The sequence below is a fragment of the Hibiscus syriacus genome, unplaced genomic scaffold, assembly GCF_006381635.1.
Source record: "Hibiscus syriacus cultivar Baekdansim isolate YM2019G1 unplaced genomic scaffold, ASM638163v2 tig00110890_pilon, whole genome shotgun sequence".
Lineage (NCBI taxonomy): Eukaryota > Viridiplantae > Streptophyta > Magnoliopsida > Malvales > Malvaceae > Hibiscus > Hibiscus syriacus.
Genome location: NW_024062900.1, coordinates 15,906,437 through 15,912,436, shown reverse-complemented (window position 1 = coordinate 15,912,436; position 6,000 = coordinate 15,906,437).

Genomic DNA, 6,000 nt, shown 5'->3' with positions numbered 1-6,000 from the left:
GTTAGCAGCTCGTCGGGAAACAACAAATTAAAATTCGACGATACACGGGATCTGGTATTGAGTGAAGAAATTCGATGGAGAGAATCAGGTGAAGCATCAACCTCCTCAGCCTTGCACACGAAGTCCAGAGGGAGAGCTTCAGAAAGAAATTCAAATCATGGCAGATCCAAATCCAGAAGGGGAAAATCAAGAACAGGAAAGAAATATTTTACCTGTTATAACTGCAGCAAGAATGGTCACTTTAAAAAAGATTGTCGAGCACCGAAGAAAAATATCGGCGCACAGGAATCTGCCAACGTGACAGAAGATACAGGTGATGCCATGACTCTAAGCGTCGACAGTCTGATTGAATCATGGATCTTGGATTCAGGAGCATCTTTTCACTCCACCCCATGCCGAGAAATCATGGAGAACTATGTCAGTGGTGATTTTGAGAAGGTTCATCTAGCTGATGATGAAACCTTAAAGATCTGTGCAAACAATGAGATCAAAATGGAGAGAACAGTTCCCATGACACCGCAGCAGAATGGCGTAGCAGAACGCATGAACAGAACTCTGAATTAACGTGCCAGAAGCATGAGGATACATGCCAGCTTGCCCAAATTGCTATGGGCTAAAGCTATCAACACTGCAGCTTACCTGATCAACCATGGGCCCTCAGTTCCCTTAGATGGTAGAATACCAGAGGAAATTTAGAGCAAGAAAGAAATAAACCTTTCACACTTAAGAGTGTTTGGTTGTATTTCTTATGTACACATAGACTCTGTTGAAAGAAGTAAACTTGATGCTAAGTCCAACAAATGTGCCTTTGCTGGTTATGGCGGTGATGAGTTCGGTTACCGGTTTTGGGACTATGAAAATCGAAAGATCATCAGAAGCAGAGATGTTATTTTCAATGAGAATGTGATGTACAAAGACAGATCAACTATAGAATCAAGTAGCTCAAACACCGAAGCTGAAATAAAGGAATTTGCTGAGTTCGAGGAGATTTCTAGAAATGATGTTCAGATCAATCCTGAAGCAGTTCAAGAAGAACTAGGCACACTAGAACTGAGACGCTCCTCCAGAATTACTAAACCAACCCAACGGTATTCTCCTTCTTTGTACTACTTATTGCTGACTGATAATGGTGAACCAGAGTGCTATGATGAAGCAATGCAAGTGGAGGATTCGGTCAAGTGGGAGTCTTCCAAGAAAGATGATATGGACTCGCTTATGTCAAATCAGACGTGGGAATTAGTTGAATTACCACCAGGCAAGAAAGTGCTCCACAACAAGTAGATTTACAGGATCAAGGAAGAGCACGATGGGAGCAAACGCTACAAAGCGAGATTGGTTGTCAAAGGTTTTCAACAAAAAGAAGGTATTGACTACAATGAAATTTCTCTCCAGTCGTGAAGTTGTCTACATTCAGACTGGTATTGAAAATTGTAGCTGCAGAGAATTTACATCTTGAGCAGTTAGATGTAAAGACATCTTTCCTTCATGGTGATGTGGAGGAAGAAATCTATATGAGGCAGCCAGAAGGCTTCATAGAGGCAGGCAAGAAAAACTTGGTATGCAGGTTGAAGAAGAGCTTGTATGGTTTAAAACAAGCTCCTAGACAGTGGTACAAGAAGTTCGATAGCTTCATGGGTAGCAGTGGTTTTACCAGATGCCAAACAGATCATTGTTGCTACATCAAGAGGTTCAATAATAGCTTTATTATTTTATTGTTGTACGTTGATGACATGCTCGTTGCATGCTCAAACATGCAAGAGATTATACACTTGAAGAAAAAATTGTCGAAGCAGTTTGCTATGAAGGATCTGGGCGCTGCAAAGCAGATTCTTGGGATGATGATCAAGAGAGACACAAAGTCAGGGACTTTGATGTTATCACATGCTGAGTACATCAACAAAGTACTCTCCAGGTTCAACATGCAAGATGCTAAACCATTAAGTACATCTTTAGGTGTTCATTTTAGACTCTCCAAAGAACAATCACCAAAGACGGAGGAAGAACGTGCACACATGGTGAAGGTGTCGTATGCCTCAGCAATTGGAAGTCTAATGTATGTCATGGTTTGTACAAGACCAGATATTGCTCAAGCAGTGGGAGCTGTTAGCAGGTACATGAATAATCCGGGCAAGGTACACTGGGAAGCAGTCAAATGGATCTTCAGATATCTGCGGGGTACTACAAACAAAGCACTTTGTTTCAAAGGCGGAGATACGATACTGACAGGCTATGTAGATGCTGACTTAGCCGGAAATATTGACATCAGAAGGAGCACTACAGGGTATGTCTATACTCTAGGAGGAACTGCAGTGAGTTGGGTTTCTCAACTACAGAAGATAGTTTCTATCTCCACAACTGAAGCAGAATATGTCGCTGTTATGGAAGCCAGCAAGGAGATGGTTTGGCTCCAAAGTTTATTGGAAGAGTTAGGCAAGAAACAAGAAAACAATATCTTGTATTGCGACAGTCAAAGTGTTATCCATCTAGCAAAGAATCCGTCTTTTCATTCCAGAAAGAAGCACATACAATTGAGATGTCATTTTATCTGATCTCTTCTGGAAGATGGGATTTTGAAACTTGAAAAGATTAATGGAGCTCAAAATCCGGCAGACATGTTGACAAAGATGGTGACTACGGACAAACTGAAGTTGTGTTCAGCTTCAGTTGGCATGCTAGAATAACAAGACCAGAAATACTACTGCATTGATCGAGGTGTGAAGACAGATTAAAATCAGTCTTCAAGTGGGAGATTTTTAAAAGTCAGTTTCAAAGTTTGGCAACCAACTTTGAAAAATGTTTTTCAAAGTTTGGTAAATGTTTCTTTGAAAAATGTTTTTCAAAGTTTGGTAGATGTTTGTTGAAAATATGAATGGGTAAATTCACTTTAGTCATTGTACTTTAGGGTATTTTCAAAGATTAGTTCCTAAGTTTCAACTATAAATACCCTAGCTCATTTAGCTTCAAAATCATCTCAAATCCCAAAATCATTTTCTTTCTCCCAATACTAGAGAGCTTTCTTGTGAGTAGTGAGTGTTTTGTAAACACCTGTAAATTTTCTCTCTTAGTAAAAGATTTGTAGCAGTCCGGAGACGTAAGCAAAATTGGCTGAACTCCGTTATCAATTTCGAGTATTATTTTTCCGCTTTTATTTTGCATTCTCACTAATCTGGTTATAGGGAAATTACTCGTACTCTGTTTATTTCCCCAAACACATTTAAGGGCCCTATACGTTCATTTATGTCGTCCTACGGTAGTAGCACTGCTGCTTTGAGGAGAATCTGGAAGCAGAAGAGAAATTCAAGCAGTAATACGCAGAAACCATCAGCAGAATCAATATCAAACAACGTTGTTTCTTCTTCTTCCTCAGCTACTTCCATTATGATCAGGGACACTCCATGAATAAGTGGATTCTTCCTTCATGTATGATGTTGTACTAAATTTGTAATTTAATGTTCACTTTTGATGTCGGTTTAGATTAAAACACATGTACGAAAATAATATAGACCAACTCTACCTTGTGCATTATTTATTTTGATTGCATTAATTAGATTTTTTCATATTTCCGTGAAATAAATATATATATATATAATCTTTAAGGAATCTTTTAGTTATTTATTATCTAAAAGATTATATGAAATACTCTTCAAATTTTTTCGGCATGATTTGGATTCGAACAACATAATTTGTACAGTATGCATGACTTTAAATCTAATTCTTTTGAAAAGAAAAAGATTACATTAAAATTTTTATCGCTTATCGAGCCTTCAAAAAGCCCGTATCCTTTGAGCTAGTTACATTACATAGATAAGACTCCTGACCACCATATTTATTGAGTATGTCGACCTACAAGTAGTTATAATGATTTTATTTCTGGCACTATCAGCTAAAGTCACTATAAATAATTCTCAATCACAACTGAATAGAGAATCCTCTCCATTTTTTCTCATCGACTCCTATATTTTTTATCGTGTCTTCATTTATATCATATAAAATATCGACTATTGATCGTGTTTTTACTGACTATAATTCTTCATCTAAATTTAAAAGAATGGACTATTAATGACCACTTAGACAAACTCTTCATCTAACTCTCCATCAACGTCAGAGCCATATCTAGATCTGGGTAAAAGGGACACCAGCCCAGATTTAGAATTTTTATAATGTATCATACTTGAAAAAAAAAAATTTATATTAGTTATAGAGTCAATTTATTTTTAATATCTATTATTAAGGGTTCAATTTTTCTCTAATATTTATTATTATAGGCTCAATTTTTTCTAATATTTATTTTCATGACATACTCTTATAATTTACTTTTTTTTATATTTAGACCAAAATTGATAGTTTATGTACTAAAATTAAGTTTTTAACAAGACATGTACTAAAATGAAATAAAAACTAAACGTTAAGTATAATTTTAAAAATTAGTTAGAGTCAATTTATTTTAATATCTATTATTAAGGGTTCAATTTTTCTCTAATATTTATTATTATAGGCTCAATTTTTTCTAATATTTATTTTCATGATACTCTTATAATTTACTTTTTTTTATATTTAGACCAAAATTGATAGTTTATGTACTAAAATTAAGTTTTTAACAAGACATGTACTAAAATGAAATAAAAACTAAACGTTAAGTATAATTTTAAAAAATTGAAAGTTTATGTATTAAAATAAATCAAAATTAATAGTTTAGATACTAAATGAGTAATTTATCTATTAAAAATTTACAACTACGACATTATGATGATTGAAATATCATTTGTTATGTTTGTAATAGTGATAAATATAACGTGAACGAATACACAAATACAAATTATAATTTAAAACTTGAGTCTAATTTTTTTAGTTGGTTCGAGGATCACAAAAATCTCAAAAACAGGATTGATCAATGTATATATAGATCATTAATGATATAACTATAAATAATATTATTTATTAGAGTATTCTATATTTAAAATTTTAAAAGGTCCACAAACACTTGGACTTATCCTAAATTATTCAAATAAACTGACGTTATCAGATAAAATGTTGTGGCATCATGATTGGACATTTGATCGTGGTACGTCATTCCTATAATTGTTTATAAATATTAATATTACTTTTATCTAGTATAAGGTAATTTAGTATTAATCAACCAAGGTACACGTTACACGGTGTAAACTTTTTTAACATTATATATTAATTAAAAATTAAATTACAGAACAATGTGAATACTAAACTGTGTTAATATTATAATATGAGTCAGTCCTTGCCATCAAGTTTTGAGGAAACAAATTAATCAGGTTGAAACCAACAAAATTTTCTGGGGAAAGTTCAACTGTCGTTTTGTATATAGAGAGGATTTTTTTTAGTTTCACGAGCAAATTAAATAATTAATCAATACATAATTCTTAATATTTTTGAATAAATAAAATGTGTGACAGTTTTTAAAATTTATTTACAGAGTTAAAAGTTTTAGGGTAGATTACAAGGTGTTGTTTTATTGAATCCTTATTTTTAAAAATTATAAAGTAATCCTCCAATAATATGACGTTATTTTGTTGAATATTTTAACTATTAAAAGTTACAAAATAGTCACGTGACTATTTATATGTTCTAAACTCATCGTATTTTGTTTAAAATTGATGATAGTTTGGGTTGGATGTTAATATGTTTTCTAAGATATGATAGTCGTTATATATTTTGGGATCAAATTTTATCATATCGCAGTCAGCATGTTAATGTTTAGTTTAGACTATTATCATTTTTTGAAAGAAAATTGTAACACCCCCAACCCGTACCTGATCCGAATACGAATCCGAGGTGTCACATTGACATTTCAAAACATTTACTTGTATAAAATAGTGAGTAATTTAAAACTTTTATAACATATAACTTATTCAAAACGTTTACAGAACTATTCAGAGCTTATACAATATATTCTTTTGAATACATGCCAACTAGAACTTTATATATTAAAATACATATTATTCACCTCTCTTCTGATCTGACATTCAG